Source organism: Falco cherrug, chromosome 6 (assembly GCF_023634085.1).
Source record: "Falco cherrug isolate bFalChe1 chromosome 6, bFalChe1.pri, whole genome shotgun sequence".
Taxonomy (NCBI): Eukaryota; Metazoa; Chordata; class Aves; order Falconiformes; family Falconidae; genus Falco; species Falco cherrug.
In genome coordinates, this window is record NC_073702.1 from 40,496,620 (window position 1) to 40,515,778 (window position 19,159).

At 42.5% G+C, this 19,159-nt stretch overlaps 1 long non-coding RNA gene across 3 annotated transcripts in view; it reads right to left on the minus strand.

Annotated features, from left to right (window-relative positions):
• Positions 1-18,468, minus strand: part of LOC114016898 (uncharacterized) — a 32,113-nt gene extending 13,645 nt beyond the window's left edge. For 2 of the 3 annotated variants that reach the window (XR_003561664.2, XR_003561663.2), the window contains exons 1-2: positions 18,359-18,451; positions 17,949-18,263 (exon numbers count right to left, since the gene is read on the minus strand). This is a non-coding gene — a long non-coding RNA (uncharacterized LOC114016898). Of the gene's footprint in view, positions 1-17,948; positions 18,264-18,346 lie in introns of all 3 variants that reach the window. The other variant, XR_008732991.1, reaches the window with a different exon arrangement.
• Between the last annotated feature and the right edge of the window lie 691 nt (positions 18,469-19,159).

The window sequence follows — 19,159 nt, forward strand, 5'->3', positions numbered from 1 at the left end:
TCAGGATTAGTCTGCTTGAGCTAGCACGCTCTGTCACTTAGCCAAGTGTCAGAGGTGACAGCATCAGGCAGGCTGAGAAGAAGCACCACAACACTTCTAAGTGCTTCCAAGAAAAATGATCCCTCTTTCTTTAGTATGCTATAGCTTGTCATATAATAGCAATAATCACAATTGCTTTGTAATATACGTGGAGCAGCTTTGGAGATTGATTAAATGCCTCTGCTTCCCTTCAGCTTTAATCACACCCAGCAGCTGTTTATCGCTTAGAATACTTTAGATCAATAGAGCTTATGCCTTACTTATACCTTTAAAATAGTATACTCTATACCAGCTCCCTTGAAACTGCAAGCAGTAATTACAGTAAGTGATCATACTCTGCAGAGTTAAAAGTAAGTAGCTGTTATAAAATTGACAAAATCATCGCAGCCACTAGTGTAAGACACTTTTGAAAGGTGGACTTTCCTAGTTGCAAACTTGTCCCAAGTTCTTTGATAAAGGAGGGACTGGAAAGTCTGTGTGCACAATTCTGCTCAGACCCTGCCATCAGGTGGAACATAAGGGCCATGAGACAGAGCAGGACACCTGCCTCATCAAATACAGAGCTGTCCTCCAAGAGCACAGCAGCAGAGGCAAGGCCAAGGGTAAGGTTACCAGGAAGTCCTAAGCACAAATGAGAATACCCCAGGTTAGATGGTAGGGCAAAAAAAGCCATCAATTTTAATGATTCTATGAGATACACTCATGTCTTGTGACTGTGCTCAGCCAGCAGTTTCAGAAGCATTACATCAATAAAGCTTTAAGCATATTTTGATTCCATAAAAATAAGCAAAATCCTACTGAACACAGTGTGCAAACTTGTACTGACTTCCACAAGCCCAGGACCTCACTCTCTGTGTTAATCATGGCAAGTTAAGTGAATGAAAGTTAACTTCAGGCATTAAATCATCAAATCCAGATGAAACATACTGGAAAAGTCCATTTCATCACACTGCCAGACAAGACAAGACAAACTCTTGGCTGGTGCATTGAAAAGACAAATATTTGGATAGGAAAAGAAAGAGCGGGTAAAGTCATTGCTTCTAAAATGATATGTTATGGAAAATCATTGCATCACTTTTACTAGCAGTTCACAGCTACTCATTAATTTTGCAAAACTGCAGCAGCTGCTACTCTCTGAGGTCTTCTGGAGCAGCAGAATATCTTGCCTGCTCATAAGGGGACAAAAAGCAATGCCCAAGAGTACCACTACAAGAAAAATGGTGTTTATGTGAAAGGTGACAAGATTTGGTTCATTTTATACACAGCCAGGACCTGTGTTTGAAAGAGACAATATTAGGATTGTTTTTTCCACCCACACATCCACAGCAATACAGGTCATTTTCTCTGGCAGGAAAGAAACTGTAATGTGGTATTTAATGTTGTGTTGTGTCAACAAATACATAACACACCAGGATTTAGGAACTCTTTAGGTAGGCTAGCCCACGAAACCTCACCTGATACTGGCACAGAAAAGGGGGAGGAGTGAGAAAATTGTCAGATCACTTTAAGAAGCACTGCAAAATATGTCACGTACCATTTTGCTTTGTTAGAGATTGAGGTATATTGAGTTAATGATCATTAAAATCCAATTAAGAACAGGGGAAACAACTCTGGATGCTTAGAAGGCCCCAGCCTTCCAGTCCATCAGACAAGGGAAGAAGAAAGCAGATAAAATGAGATAAAGGCAGCCTGCCATTATCATTGTCATTCAAAAGAGGAGGAATGCTGGATAATCTAGAGCTTTTCCTTTTTATTTTGTTTTGCTGTTTTTCTCTGACCTGTCTGGGGTTTCAGCTGTTAAAAAAAGGAGGGAGATACAGGAAGGCAAGCTCTTCAAGTTTTGAACCCACCAAACACTTCACATGTTTCAATTTCTGCCACTTTTGTGTTCCTTTTCACACTACTAACCACTTGAAAGCATCTTGCAGGGGAGAAGCTACCAGAGAAAATAGTTTTAGATGCTCCTTGTTTATTATATGCAGATCAAGCAGTTCTTATTAACTCAGTTTCCGTTCTTTCTTCATAGGTAGCAGTGCTGTGATATTATTTGCAAGCAGCCAAGGTAATTACCATCCAGCAGGGTCCAATTGTTTTCAATTAAAAGCTTGACTGAAGTCTTTAGTTTTTAATACCATTGTGACCATCTGCTTTCACTGAAGTTCATCAGCAAAGGCACAAGCCTCATTCTAATGCTGCTTAATTATATGGAGGATTTTTTTTTTTTTTTTGGTCAGAGATTCATTTTTCCCTGCTAAAGAAATGGGCAGCAAAGGGACTGCCTGGGTTCACTAATAGCCTGCAGCAAGATGAAGTATCCGGGAAGATCATTACCTTCCTGGGAGATCCAGTTGTTATCACACTGGCAAGAAGATCCAGGGGACCAACAGGAGAAAGCAGTTAACCTCGGCTGCCCTCCTTTCCCTCCCTTCACTCACTTGCCTCCTTTTTCTCCCAGCAAGTCTGAAAAGGCCACAAGGAAGAGGAGTTCATCTAAAAATAGACAGTATGGTCCTCCCTTGCTGGTTACACTTTTGGACTCCGTTCCAGGCCAGGAACGCAGGCAGACTCTCCCGTCTGGGCACCCGCTCCCTCATCCTTGCACGTGCAGTGAATCTTTTGCAGTCCTGCATCATGTCAGGTCTGAGGATCTCCAAATCCCTTACAGGCATTCATTAAGCCCTGCACAATCCTCAGGAGAAGTAAGTAAATATAATTTTCCAGATGGGGAAATTAGGGCGGCACGAGGTTAAGTGTCTAGCCTGAGGCCAAACAATAAATAAGTGGCAGAATCAGCATGAGGAGCTGCAAAGACCCAGGTTTAATGAAAGTCTCTTGAGTGCTCAGCTCCAGTAAAGGAAAAACAACACCCCAACCCTCAAATCCTCAGGACACTGAACTCGTTTACTGCAGCTCTGCTTTATATGTGCCAATGTTAATAAGCGTGACTTAATATTTCCAACTGTACTGTGCAAAGAAAGGCATTTTGTAGATTTAATGCAGGAACTGCTGTCTCAAGGCAGGGAAGCACACTTGATATTGTTCATACCATCGACCCAGGCAGACGCACAGCTTCCTTACAGATGCCTGCTGCCGTTTCAGTTACACATGGTTATTTTCAAGGACTGGCCCCTCAAGAGGCAGGTACTTTGCCAAGTACCAATTAAAGAAGAAGAATATGTGGTACAACACTGTCAAAGCTGTGGAGATGTGCTACACTGCTCCAGTGGCAGTTTGAATCCCTTAAACAAGAAGCCAGAGGCCTTTCCATCTTCTCAGATGTATAGGTACGCCCATCTCTCAGGTAAATCCCAGAACCATTCATCCAAGACTTACAGCCCTGCTCCTCGCTAATCTTTGGGGAGACAGAAAGTTGGGTTTTACCCTTGCAGCTGGGGGTGCCTCTCTCCTTGGCACATATCTTCACTCTCAATGCACTGTTAGATCCATGTTATGCTCTGTCCCAAAGGCCAGCAATCCTGCTCCAAGATGGTACATGATGCAGGAGCACTAAATCTATATCAGGGCTGTTATACAGCCAAGTCCAGGTCTTTTATGCTATATTGAGACCTCTACAGATGCTATGCAGCAAAGGCATTGAAACTGGAATCTGAGGCTTGGGAGATAATTACTTCAGAAAATGGTGTAAATTAGTATTTTGAAAGGCTTGAGGTGTTGCTGTTCAACTACCTTCAGCTATTGTAAATCTAATGCAATTTGTTTCCATACAGATTTCTTTTAAAGCTATGTGTAGTATGTGTCCTAAATACATAATTACACACCCGAGTATAATGGCTCATTTGGGGTTATTTTGTAACCAATACACATTTTAAAAGCAAATTCTGAAGGAATATGCAGCAACAAGCATGCAGCACACATTCTGGAAGATGGTTTTTCTTACACTTTGGAAGATGGTTTTTCTTACACTTTCGCTCCTAAGAGGCTCCCAAAGGCCTATTCCTGCCAGAGAAACATACAAGAAAGACTGAGAAGAAATAAAACCTTTCTTTAAGAACGACCTTGAAGGAAACATAACGATCCTGTTAAGAAAATAGTCCAGTAAACACGTTTTTGGCATGGGTGTCCTGTGAATTGGATGGCCTCGGAAATTGGTAATAAGATTTCGCATCTTTTCTTCCTGTGTTTGAAACTAATTTGTGCTCATAGCAAGTCAGCATAGCAATTGCAAAGTTTTTCAGTGACCTGTGTAAAATCATTTTGCAGCTCTTATGGAGCTATGTTTGCACAGCAAGAATTATTGAGAAATTTCTGTCCTTCTGCAAAGTGCTCTCCATAATCCCCGAACAAGCCAGTTTCCATTGAAAAGTCCTACAACAAGAGCAATAATGCATCAATGCATGCAAGTGAATGATTTCAACAGCACTTGGATTGATGTGAGTCAGTTGGGGTTGATCTCTAAGAATATTTCAGACAACCACTCTCACTTAAGTTACTAGCAGTTCAACATGCTGCTTTATTCACTAGTTCTAGCCAAAAACATTTGGACTTCTTTCCTTCTTTTGTAACTCCATAAGTTGCCATAAGACAAGGAGCTGCCTTTTGACAAGAGTGCATGACCAGCAGTTCCTTTCCTTCCATCTTCTCAGCAAGCTCCCAACACCATGGTTCATCCTGCTTAATTGGAAGGATTTAAAGCTGAGACGCTGAAATCAGGTACCATCTGTGTCAGGAACCAGGCACTTCCAAAGGGCCTCTAAGACCTAAATCTCCCTTCAGAAGCATTTCTCTTTCTCCAACAACTACAGAGGCAATTTAGCACAAACGTGCTCCTAATTTTGGCACTTGAGTTAATTGCTTAAAGAAAAATAAAAATTGATCAAATCTGCCTCTTTGAAACTACTTGTTAGCTATATTTAAGCAGAGGAGCTATGGGATGTAACAAGATCCCTGTTTTAAAGATGAAAGGGAGATAAATACCTTGCTTTCTACCTTATGGTCACTGCGTGGCAAAGCAAGACTTAAGATATTATGAGCCTGAGCCCCGCTGAGCAAAGCCAATGGTGTAGTCTGTGAGAATCCGTTTAGGCAAAGGGGCAGGGGCCTGTAGGACAATGAAATATCAGTCTTTGTGCAAATAACAAGGACTTGTTCTGCTTTGGTATCTACTGATGACTCTATAGCATTCTTCACAGCAATAAATAAATTAACCCACACTGTCATGCAGGGAGGTTTTGCCCATCTTTGTAGAGGGGACCGAAACAAGCACAGAAGGCAGCTCACATTTAGCAAAGGCAGGAGGAAGTGCTTGAACTGCATTGTGGCTAAATATGAGGCTACGCTATCAAATTTTACATGCAAAGTATACAGTTCATCCCACTTGCTCTGTCATTAAGGGCCTGTCCCCTACGCATCTGTACTGTACAGACATATGTTTTCCTGCCCATGTGGCAAACCCGTGCACCAGTGAGCAGACAAGGCCTGCACATAAACATCCATGAAGTATAGCTATAGGTTTCTCAGTTTGTTTCTGGAAATGCAAGTGAGTCTGAGGGAGGCTGACATGGAAAAAGACAACAGTGTTTGAATGGAAGGTAATAATCTCTTCCTTATCAAGTGAAATAATCCCATTTTCTCTACTATTTTCAACGTAATATGACTAAATTAAAAAATCCAAATGTCATTTTATTTTCTCTTTGCTCTTTTGATTAAACAAATAAAAATTCTACAGAATTTTAAAGTGAAAGTACATGAAAAATTACTCACAGCTGTGGGATTTGCCCTGAAGATCTGGAGTACCTCCCTGCTGGAGCTTCAGAGTGAGGAAAGCTTCATTCATTTACCTTCTTCTAAGCTGCACATTCACTGAATCCAGATGGGATCTGAATTTTCAGTGTATGTATTTCAGGTCAAAGAGCTGCAATATTGGTGTTCAGATTTTACCATACTTTCTCAGACCTGAGGAAAAATGAGATTTCCAAGTGCATCTGCATCATAACAACACTATTGTGTCTCATAGCCTGTTCTTTTTAGATCTAATAATGTTGCAGCTCAAGTCAGAGGCAATTGAGCCTAATGAGATGGATGAGTGGAAAAGGATCCTTCAGCCTCAAGACACGAGAGGTGTGCCACACCAGTTAGTGTTAAGGGGAAGGCTGATTGCTCTTATGGGTCTTTCCAGATGATCTCTACGTTTTGATTTCCTGACTTCTTTGCCTCTTCCCCCTAAGTTGGCCCCCCATTCCCTTTTTTAAGAAACATATATGGTGCAGCAAAATGCTTCAGAATCAGCTGAAAGTGAGGGGAAAGAAAACTAATATCTCACACTTTGTACATTTTCTTCTATGTAAAAGGAAAAGCTCTCTCATTTTTTCCACTGTCCTTATCCCTTCTTAAAGCACCCAGACAGCTTAAAGACACAGATGTAGTGTCTGAGTATCAAGAATCTATGTGAAAAACAATATTATCAGAGTATCACTCTGAAAACCTGTATTTCAGTGAGCTTTGTGCCATTTCCTGAGTAACACCCTCACATCTCATGTACTGTCTTATAATTACAAAAAACATAACTTGGTATAGCATGCACTATGTCAGCTTTGATTATGCCAGCAGAGAAAGACATGGGATACAGAGAGAGAATAAAAGAAAAATGATGGCTGTCTACTGGCTTATCAATTTACATCTCTCTACAGTAAATCTAAGCCCTTTCTGCTGTCAGTCATGCACTCCTACGGCAGTGATTGCTGGAATATGAAAATCACAGCTTTGAGATCCATTTGTACATCCACGTATTTGCACAGCCTTTCTGGGTTTATTGCTTCAGTGGCTGCAGCACTCCCCATCGGTATGGGACCTGGGATTTTAAGCGTGACGTTTCCCCCTACTATGTAGCTTAGGTGCAACACTTCATACCAACACTCTCTGAATCGCCACCTTTCCAGCTGAAGTTATGAAGGAAAATGGAAAGAAACTCTCAGGAAACAGTAAAGGTAACAAATGGTCATGTGTTAGGTGACATATTTCAGGCCTATAAATCCCAATATGATGTTGTGATTGTGGCTAAAAATAACACAACTCTTCATCAAATATTTACTGTCACGTAAATAGCTGCCTAGCCAGCATCATGCTTTTGAACATGTTAATAGCAACTGCATATGTTTGGCTAAAATGACACACTGGAAATTAAATGAAAACAAGAAGACATGAACAAAAACCACCTCACTGCTGCCATCGCCTCTGTAGCAACTGTCAGCAGCAAAGAGCAGCTTCCTGGAAATTTCAGAAGCATGGTCTTCAGAAAAAAAAAATCATACTTGTTACAGGCACAACAGATGGTTATGCACACACATACACTACAACTAAATTTCCTGTGACCTGAGCAGTAATTTAGGGCCTCACCCTTCCCCAAGCTCTTTCCCATCAGGACCCACATCCAGGAGTGCAGTGAGGTTTCTTGCTGTTGTAAAATACAAACAGTGGTAGGAAAGCATTTTTTCAAACTTTTTATGCACCCAATGAGGACAAACATTCTACCACATAAAATTTCCCACAGGTCCACATGAAACTAGCCAAGAGCAAAAGAAGAAGAATCAAAAAGAATTGTCCTCACCTTAAGAACTGCCCTCAGCTATTCCCTTAACATGGAGTTAAGTGTTAAAATCTGTAGCAGAGTACAATCCTCATCTAAATACTTGAATGCAAATTGCCTCTAATGGGTTAAGAATTGTCACGCAAGGAAAACAAAAGCCACTGGAAAATATGGCAGGATAATAAATTACTGTTGATTTCTTGAACTTACGTAAGTTGATTACAATCCCTTAGAAAACTCTCCAAGCAATGTTTCTGTCTTAAAATTCTGTCATATTCATGCGCTCGGCTTTTGAGCTGCATTCCGTAAAGCAAGTACAATTCTTCCAGATCAGCAAATCTGTACAATATGGCAGTGTTTGGTTCCCACACTGAATAAAACATGGTCTGTCCTACCCAATCCATTGATTAGACTCGGCATTATTTTCTCACTATAAACATTCCTAATAGCTTTGGACCATTTTCATCATGAAGTAACAAGAAGAGCAAGAAACCACTACTGCCTTTAAAATAAACACATACATTACGTTTTGGGTTTTTTCCTTGTGTAGAGGCTGATCCCCTAGTGCCTGGCACTCTGTGGGGCTTCTACTGCAGAAGGTTATTTCCTCCTTGCCATCTCGTAAAATCACACATTTCCAGTGTCTGGGAGGAAGGGGTATTACAAGCAAGTAGATGACAACAGAGAGAGCAGAAGGCCAACATTTTCATAATTTATCCTTAATTTTAACCGGGAAAGATATTTGAGTCCTGGAGGTTGATATGAATCAGTAAGGAACCTTATCTGGGGAACAGAAAATTACTAGCAACAAACACCATTTGGCAGTATTCATTGTTGGTAATAAATAACCAAAATAGTATTTTCTATTTTTGCAGCTCCTTAGACATCCGCTGGAAGACAGTCACCCTTATGCACCATCAGGAGGAACAGTGCTGGGATTAATCTAAGATCCGCTGAAGTCAGTAGCCTGTTACTGACAGCGGCCAACAGAGGATGTCCAGGAGGCAGTAAAAGAGCGAAGAAAACCCACAGTGAGCCACAGTTATAGCTTTGCATTGCTCTTCCATGTCCATGTGTCATTTGAACCAGCATGACTTTTCACTTCAAGCTCCTGCCAGCTAAAATTGCCTTGGTGAGTCAGACAGAACCCAGGACTTAACGCAGTGAATGTCCAGCCTTGAGTTTTAACTACCAGGTCTTGATAATCTTGCCAAAAAACTTGGAAGACATATCTATGCCCATTACACCAGAAAGTCCATTAAAACACGATTCAGTTTTTCACCTACTCCATGTTCTTTCACCTTTGAGACATGTTTTTGCATGAGAAGTACTTGAATGACAGCCCTAGCAGCAGCCTATCGCACCAGAATAATAAAGGATTAATTACCTCCGTCATCAGCACTCTATTATTATTTGCAGCATCAAGCGCCTGCTCTTTTCTTGTGAGCTACAAAATGCCTGGGAACACAGGAAAAAAGACACTGTGCATTAATTCAACAAGTCTTCTAGCCTGCACCTGCGTTTAATTAGTTACTCTCAAATCAGACCTGAAGAGCGAGAAGCTGCAAGTGAGAGCGCTGCTGACTGCTGGCCTGGCTGGACTGCCAGTGTAATTAATTGCATTCTTACTGTGGCTCTGTCCTCTGTGCAAACAAAAGTTAATCATTCACTGGGAAAGTCTGAGCTGATGTTTCTCTGCCGTTGGAGCCAGAACATAGAACATTTCCATAACAACATCCTATACTTTGTATTTACTGCTTGCCTCTCAAAATTACATGCTGACCACCTCAGTGCTGCTGGAGACCTACAAGGAAGCAGGGGTGAGAAAGTATACAGGGAAAAAAGTGAAAATCTGAACTAGAGAGGTGCTGACCACAGAAAAACACCACTCAGCAGCTGTCTCGAAAACAAAGGCTTGCTTGGGCAGAGGTTTGGCAAAACAGCAGCTAATAACCTGGCTGTGTTGGCATTCCTCTGGCCCTCAACATTACAGTGTTCATGCAAGATTGAAGCTATTCATACATATTAATGTCTGTATCCTCAAAGCACTCTTTCAGAAAGAGGGAAGCATCTTTATTGCTATTTAATACATGACCATGGCTAAAGGACCTTCTCCAAAGTTTCCACAGAAACCAGCAGAAAAGCAAGGTCCACTGCACCTTGGCGCGGCTGCTGTTTTCAGCACAAGAACGTCCCTCTGCCAGGAGCTCAGGCAACACCTCACCAGAGGGCTGGCAAGAAGACAGTGCAGAAACAGATGTTTAGGCATGGGGCTGATACCTCCAAACCAAGCGGTACCTGTGGAGTGTGTCTGAATGGAGAGGACAAGGTACAGGTCTGAACAGGAGCCTTGCACTTTCATCGCTGCAAAGGAGCATGTGGGTTACTGCTCACAGCTCCATGTCTTCTGCTCCTTCCTCCAAGGGTGGCCAGCACTGTTTCCAGGTGTATTCGTGGGGCTGGAGCGAGGACGGGAGGGAGAGGGATGGCAGAGCTTGGCAAGCCTGGGAACGAGGAGGCATTTCCTTTCCCTGCTTGCTGGGATAACCCTCTGGGGCGACATGAGCTTTCTTCCATATGAATAAACTGCGAACAGGCTGTTTGTTTGCAAAGTGAGGGGAGAGAACCAACCAACGAAAACCTTCGAAGCTTTTGAAACATGCAGTTTAGAAATTATGGGCTTTCTTTTGAAATCTTCTTATTTCACTTTTTGAGAGCAGCCTGGTACATCTCTTTTTAAAATTAATGGCATATACTTGATCAAAAATGCTAAAATGCTGGTTCCAGTAAATTACACAGATAATTAAGCCTAATTTCAATAATGCTCTAAAACACTACTAATAAATCTGTGGGTTCTTGCATTCTTTGAATATAGACAAGCTACTCCACAAACACCAAATTCCACCCTTACAGCTTCTTTCCTGTCGCGCTTTGGCAACCCCAAGCTAAATTCTGCTGTCAGTTATAGCCCTGTAAGTCTGGAGCAATTGCTTGTCCTCGGTGGCATAACTCAAGATTACAGCTGTGTAAATGAGCACAGAATGTATCTTGAAACGTTGTAAATCTGACCTTCAGCTTGCTTCCATGAAAAGGGAAAACACACAAACTTGTTTTCACATCCAGTAAGCTTTTTAAAAAACTACCCTGCATAAATATTACAATTTCATTCATAGATATACCAGTATTAAAATCAAGTTAAAACTGCCCAGTATCTAGGTCTACCAGGAGGGGGCAAGATGCCGAGTGTTACATTTTTGAGCTACCACAAGCCACACTTGCTTTTAATCACTGGTATGCACTCTGGCCCCCTGTTGTGGTACATTAAGACCTTCAGCTTATTGCTGGTTGGAAGGTCACTGTCTGACCTCAAGGTGTTGCAGCATTTCATCACCAGCAGCACTTGAATGTTGATCACCCAGCCTTCATGAATGCTGATCATCCAACCTCCCAACCCACCTGGCTGGGTCTAGTGTTTTGTGGGGGCTCAGGGAGTGTGCACCTCCCAGGCCACCGGAGAGTGTGACAGCTCTGCAGACCTGGCCATCACCATTGCTCCTGCTGAGCTGTTATCTCACTGTCCCCTGAAAAGCTGATCCAAGGCTTCTGGGGCCACATCTTCACATGGGAATAGACAGATTCAGTCCTAGTGCCCCCCTGTGCAATGGGGTTTTGCTCTGGCTCAGCAGCACTTCTGTCTGCACTCTCAAAGTACCTGCGAGCAGAGGACCAGGGAAGAGAAATCTCCCCTGTTGTCCCGACTCCTCATGATAAGCAGGCCCAGCAAATAAGAAGAACACTCCCACAGCACTGAGTACTTTCCCAGGCTCCTTTTAGCCACCATTTCTCTGAAGGGTACTGTAGAAGACTTGTCAAACGGAGGGTATTGTAACACACTTACCAAACCGAGTTAAAAGGAGGAATATCACAAAAAATAGGCTCCTAAACAAAGCACAAAAATGAAAAGAGAAAGTAGTCGTTTCAAAGTCCTTAGTTTGTAGAAGCACAAGTTAAATAATTTATTATTTTTCTAAACAACTGTTTTCGGAGAAAACTTCATTTGCCAAAAGTGCAGCACAATCCTTGCAGGGTTGCCATCTGCAGTTATGAAGGCATGTCTTAGTTATTACTTATAGACACATCTGAAGTGCTAGCTACATTCAGGCCAGAAAACAACACCAAAATGCTACACAATGAGTGCTCTTATACATGTTGATTTTGATCATCAGACTGTCCAAATCTCTTTGCCCTGTCCTGATAAAGCCACATAACATTCAGAAATCTCTATCAGGCTCTTAAGTATAACAAATTACTGGCCTATACATTCAGGACTTCTATCTGCCCCCAAAATAAAATGATTGCTCTGTACTACAGCACACAGCTGGAAAAAGCTAGACAAAGATGCACATATCCGTGGCAGCAAGGATATCTAACAATGGAAGAAAACCTTGCAAAGGATATGCCAGCATTTTATTCACTTCTAGACTGCATTATTAACCTCTGGCATTACCCCAAATTAAGTCACTGTATTTATGCAAAATACTTTTAAACAAGTGGCATCTCTTTTCCTCATTTCTGACTTTCTTGAAGCGTAATTTGATGCATTACCATAAATGAATGAAAGAGCCATGAAATCTCATCAAAATGTGAAGGGAGACTCTATCCAGGTACAACAGCCTGCAATTCACCTGCCATTGGGGGGCTGCTTTTAAAAAAATGGACGAAACTCACTTTGTGCTGATTGCTATTTTAACCACTTTAAATATTTTAAAATAACATTTCCATTCTTCTTTCTACATTAAGGAGTGAAAGTGTTTTCCATTTTAATTCCCAAACTGAAGAAGCAATAGAACAGTGTTTGAAGAAGCCATTTCACATACATGTCAACACAGACATGTACCTGTAGATAGCACAAGGGGCAATATTCTTGATTAGCACCATGAACAGATCAACAGACTAGTAGGAAACCGTGGCAGATCAGCCAAAGACCTGTATCAATGATGAGAAATAAGAGGAAATTTCTCTACTTGACAATGAAAACAGTTTCCATGATAAAATCTTCCTAGTGCCTGGTTTGTTTTCGAAACACTGTAGGATCTGCAATTCCTTCTGCAAAAGGGGGCTGTTTCTGTGGATTGGAACAAAATTAGCCACAGGTATTTAAACTGAAAAATCATTAATAAAATTACCTAGATTAAATTTATTCTTGGGGTTTTTTCCTCCCTTCCTTCCCACTAGCTTATCACTTCTTCAGAGTTTGTCTTGATCTAAATGTCACTGCAAACTGATGTGCTGGGTGCAGAATAATAAATTTCATCCAAGACCTTTGGAGTTACAGGTCATTTAATATAGTAACTGTGGGCGAGCTGGGCCCCCATTGTGCTCCCACTAATGTCAATGAGTATTTCTTGCCCGTGAGTTCAGAAATGGATACCATCTCTGGCTGTGACAGACTGCTCCTAATCTAAATTTGTCACACACTGCCACTGTCTGTACCTCATTTTCTGGGTACCCATCTTCAGGCATCCAAAGATTAATTTGCAGAGTAGGCAGGTGCTATTGGAAGCGGAGGAAAGACAATCTCCTCTTTGTGCGCAGAGACTCTTGCCGTTTAGATGCAGTTGCTGTCCTTCACGCACAGCCCTTGCGAAGGACTCTTCCCGCTTCCATTCTAAAGGCAGGCAAGTAAATGCAGGTGCAAAGGGGAGAGCTTATCTGCTTATTGCTTTGTGTCTGCAGCAGAGTGGCAATAGTCCAGGGAAGCAGAGAACATAAAAAAAGGAAACAAGAACTGGGAATTTATGCCCAGGACACACACACACAAAAAACCCCCAGAAAATTAAAAAAAAAAAGAAATCCAGACAAACAGCCAGTTAGTGCTGGCAGAAAGCTGAGTGCAAAGACACTGTCACTTGCACTTTGTTTCTGGCTGTGGTCAGGATTTGTATGTTTTTGCAAAGAAGCCCATCCTGCATTAATAGCCAACAAACCAACCAAACCCCCCAGAAACCAACCATTTTCTTCTTTTTGTAAAAACTAACCATGACCTCTAGTATCTGGTTAACTTATCAGGTGGAAAAGATTAACATTATGAAGTTCCAAGGAATTTCAACAAAAGCAAGGTCCTGGAGTTCCCTACGGGGACCTTCTCAGTTAGCTGACCCTCTGATTTTCCTCTCTAAAACTAAGCTTTTCAGGAAAAAAAAAGAATAAGAGCACTTCAGTGCACCCAGTCATCTGTAAATATGCACAGGATGAAGATGTTCCACTGAGAATGCCACAGGGAAAAAATGACTGATCCTCTGCAGAGTCTAGGAAACCCAAAACCCCCTACTGAATAGTGAGAGTGAAAAATAAAGAGATAAAATAAACCCAAGCCAACCAGAAAGGATATTTATTAAGTCAGGAAGCACCATCCATCCATAGCCCAATGTTTCACTTCATATTTCTTGTATGTTTCAATATTTTTTTTTTCTGGGCTGCATAATATACCGTTCATTAGTTGCATGCACATATATTAGTCCTAAAGACTGAACAGTTTCCCTTGCCAGCTTTTCCACATCAGATTTTCCCATGTTTATAACGTCCTTCTCTGTTGCTGCAAGACAGACCTATACAAACAAAAATCAATCCCTGCCTGACTGCACAGGGAGACGCTGACCCTGAGTAACCACCACGTGCAAATGGTGTGGACAGTCTAGATTCCACTCCTTTGACCTGTTCAACTCTTGGAAGATGAAAAGCAGGTCAGGATTTTTGCAACAGGACTTCTTTGATTTTTTTCAACAGAATTGTCCTCCTGGGGTCTCCATATCACTATGGGAGGAAAGGAGTTGCTGCCTGAACACAAGGCAAGCCCCTGGCATACAGCAGCTCAGTAGAATGTGGACTTTGCAAACCCTTAGATGTGTGTTTAAGCATACAAGTAGCAGGTGAAACTCTGGCTCCAATAATGTCCATGGCAGTTTTGCTGTCAACATCAATGGGGGCAAGATTTTATTCAGTGGGATTAATTTGTGAGATTAATGTAATGGACCAGGGCTCAAATTGTTCTTTACTCATCAGAAATGAACGATACTGAGTTTGAAGTAATACCAGATAACCAAATTACACATGCAAATAAACACATTATGATGGGCTGCAGCAGTGTAAGTGAAAAACATTATTCACCTTTCAGGAGAAAAGAAATAGTTTTTTAATGAACCTTTAATTTAATCTATCCCTTTAGAATATTATCTTAAGAGAAAAACTTATTACCCTTTAGGAAAATACCCATAAAAGAGGCTTCCCAGGTAGCTCTCATGAAAACATTCAAAATAGATGTGAATACACACTCTAGGTTTCCATAAATGTCAACATTTATTTCTGGTAAATATTGTCCATTGCTTTATCTCTGCCAGTGGTATCCCCTCAGACCAATAAATCCATGCAGGAGACCATAACTACTTATTACTCTGATCAGATTAGCAATGATTACAAGTGACTGCTGTATAGATGTACTGGATGGTGTCTGAACTCTTCCCCCATGGGATGTTAGCCTCACACCTCTGGATGACCACCAAGAGAGATTTTCCTGATCTCAAACTGTGCGGGTGTTCCTGGCAAACCAGGAAAGCACAAGGTCTGCCCCTGCTCTCAGGTCAACGTGACCACCGAGCATTTGTTAATGATGAGTTGTCCCACAGCTAAAAGGGCCATCTTAACACCCTACACTGCCTTGCTACATACATCTACCTGGCTGACAGTAGGAAGTTATCACATATACTAATCATACAGACCAGAGGTCAGGATAATTTAACATTTTCTTCAGAATTCCCCTAAGAAGAATTGCCATGCCCATTTCTCAAATGTCTGTCTGTACCAATACAGGCCTATAAAGAGGCCTTTGGCTACGGCTGTGGCAAATGGCAACCATTGCCAAAAAGGTGGGGTCATATGGAGAAAAGACTCTGCTGAAATGGAAAGAACTAAATTCACCCTGGGACTGCATTAAGCATACAGGGTCCTGCAAAGCAGTCCCGAGTGCAGGGAAGCGGAGCGTAATACAAAGCAATTCACTGGTTTCCCAAAGAAGACAATACTCGCTGCAGAGGGCTCACGGCCAAGAAAAATAGAGATGTTCTGATTGTACATCTGCCCACAGGCTAATTTTATTGTGGGAGAAGGGAGCCTTGGAAACTATTTTCCATTGCAGGACATCCTTGGTGATGATGGGAATGCACAAACTGCCCATTCTTTCTCTGGGAGTGAATTGTCCCTGGTTTGCACCAGATGTGAAGAAGTTTGCTGGCACAAGGTCGCCTTGAACCATGTCTGAGGATTCTAGAGGAGCAGAAGGTGAAGATGAAAGCAAGAACAATTTCGTAAGAATGTGGAGAAGGTCCTTTAGACTTTTGCTAAAGTAAAAAAAAAAAACAAACAAAAAAACCCCAAAAAACCAAACAAACAAAACCCAGTGAACATGGAGTGTTCCTGTATGAAAGGACACTCAGGAGTGCCCCTGAGTGAAAGCCCACCCCTACCTCAGCAGAAAGAGAAATGGAGCTATGGAAAAGTAGCCGTAACAATATGTAGCATTCAGACTTGCTGTGAACTTCTCTTTTACTGACCACAAGCAAGGAACACTCAAGGGAATCCAAGGGAAATACATCTTGCGCTACTGGTGAAAAATACTTGTTCTGTGGTGAAGGAGTATGGATAGGGACGTGGGGAGAAGAGAAATACTGGGAAGCCACTGCGGTAACTGAGTCTAAATAGCAATTGCAGTTAAATGTCTGGCAACCTTGCCTCTGTACAAGTAATGATCTGTTCAGGGCTCCTGAAGCTGTTCTCAAAACATGCTCTAACAACGAGGCATTTCAACTGTTTCAAACTCATGCTGAAGACAGTTAATTCTTATAGATGGAGAAGGCCAAATGGGTGGCTTGACCTTGGAACTTGGCCTGGAAGGCGTTCTTAACCTCAGCAAGGAAAGTGTTGTTCATTTTGCATAGCAAAGCCTGAGAAGAGGGCATGAGAAACTCAGGGATGTGCTAGTGACCTGCTTTGGTTTTCTGTTCACTTAAACTCACCTCAAGCTTCAAATTGAGTCATTTCTCCATTTGCTACAAACATTCCCAAGCCCCATGGGGTATGAAATCTGATCCAATACTTTTCCCAACAAGTTGCTGCCCAGACCAAGAAGTTGGGAACACTGGAACAAGTTCCAGGTCAAACCTTCCCAGGTCTGGGGGAGGATAAGGCCTTACCTGTAGCCTTCTGCTGAGAACTGGCCCTCCAGCCCAAAGACCCTTTCACCTTCAGTCAAGGATAAATGCAGCAAGGAGAGCCCTGCCCTGAGAGCCAGATAAACCTGCTCGCTCCTTTCCACAGGGTGGACAGAGCGTTTCCTGAGATGCAGCTCCTCCATCTGCAATAACAGCAGCTGGTCTGTCTTCTGAAAGGTGGAAGGTACCTATCACCTAGATTGCTGTTACTGGAGCTATTCTGACCTTGGGTGTTGACATGGGTACGGAAGATACCAATGGGCAATGATCCCTCTCACCTTTCAATCTCTGTGCTGGCTTATTCTGTTGAATAGCATGCCTCAGCCTATGGGCTGGAGCCTGAACTGAGTCACTAAATAGCTTCACTGCAGTTAGATACATTTAGATGTTGCCTTCAAATCCTTCTCAAGCCCATGTAAAGCCCTTAAACTTGAACTTCGTGAAGGTTGTGTTTATAAAAGGTGCTTTAAATGCTAGACTCTTGTCCCCTTCCTATGCAGCTCACCTGCTTTCCAACAAGAATGCAGGGAAAATCCCTGATGTTATCTGCATCTGGATGCCAGGACAGCTGGGCTCTCCACAGCAACATGGGGAAGAGCCTTGAGAGATCCTGGTCACCACAACACAACAGCTGTCATGAGAAGGCCAAGCAGACTCTTGGGGTGAGGATGTAACACAGCACCAGTGGCTGTGATGCAGCAGCTCTCACATGGGCTAGCCCAATTTGTCTTTGCTTCCCGCAGCCCTGCTACTAGGAGCCACCCTTTCCAAAAGGGACACAGTCCATGTCTGCTGGAGCCCCACTGCCTCTCCAGGCTTCTTCCATCCACCCTCCCCAGGGCACCAGAAGCAGACCCCACACTTGGGATGTCCCCCAAGAACACACACCTGCACCACGGTGGGTGGCGCAAAACAAACACCCCTATAGTGGGAGATCAGTCAAGCTCCCATCCATCCCAGGCAAGAACCCTGTCACCTGCTGACAAGGGACACACCAGAAAACACAGAAATCTTCTCTGCTGCCTTCCCCACTTCTAGTCTAGCATAAATCATACCAAAAGGCAGACGACATAGAAGACAGCTCTTCCCCTTTGCTTACTCACTTGTCCCTCGAAGTGGAGGCTCCAGAAGGCTCAGAGCACTGTCCCTGAAGCTGTCCAGCCTGGTTGGAAGCAGAAGGTCCTGATGCAGGTGCCATGAAACCTAGTCTTGCAAGAGGTCATGTTGGAAGTGAGAGAGCTCAAGACAGGGTTTGAATTCGCCAGCTCCCCTCCAAGCTGCCCACTGTTTCCTTGGTGCAAGAAGAGCGAGCCTGGGACCTGTCCCAGCTGGAGTCTGAGATCCACTTTCCTCTCTGTGAGAGTCCAAACGCAAAGGGACAGAGCTTGTTAGCTGCAGAAGGCCTTCTCCTGAAGTCACTAAGAGATCAAGCAAAAAAAAAAAATCAGTTCATTGAAAATACAAGCCCAAACATATTTCTTTGCATTTCCGTACACAGTACCTCGCAATATACCTTCTGCAAGTGCATTTTAACCATGTCTCTGTTGATCTTGCCTTGTGCCCACTCCAGCTTGTATTTAACTTCCCATAACAGACCATACATAGCTTTTGGCACAATAAAACAAATAGGTTTCTTCCTTTTTATTTGTGCGTGTCATTAACATTAAACACATAATGCTGCAATGACAATGGAATTGATGGCTTAATGGGATGAATTTTAATTTAAGTAATATTTCCATTAATCTAAAAGCTCTCCCTTAAAGTCTGCAGAATTTATTTATTGGAAAAATTCCAGCATAATTCTACTGAAAATTCTCCTCTGAATGATAATATGTCAGACTTTTAAGGTTCTCTGGCAGTTTTTCTTTTAGCTCTTGAATGTTACTGACATAAGAATACATTTCTCACAATTCTTCTGTGTAATGAAAAGAAAAAAGATAAAAGAAAAAGGAAGAGGGACCGTTGCAGAAATTACAGTAGGTGCAAAACACCACAGCCCCAGATTTGTCCCCTTGGCTGGAGAAGTGCATCCCAGATTTGTTACTGGTTTATTTTAGGTTACGGAAAATGCAGAGGATTAAAAAGGCAAAGGGAAGCAGATGCCATGCAGGCAGAGGCAGCTAAAAGCCAATCTCCATCCGAGAGCGCAGAGGCACTGCACCCAGCACAAGAATGTGTTTTGAAGCAAAGCTAAGCTGTGGCAGCTGAGGCTGGGACAGAGAGGTGCAGCTGTGCTAGGGGAGGCAGACAAGCAAGCAGCATTCCCGCTCTCAGAAAACAGGAAAATCCACCATGCAAACCAAATAAATGCTGG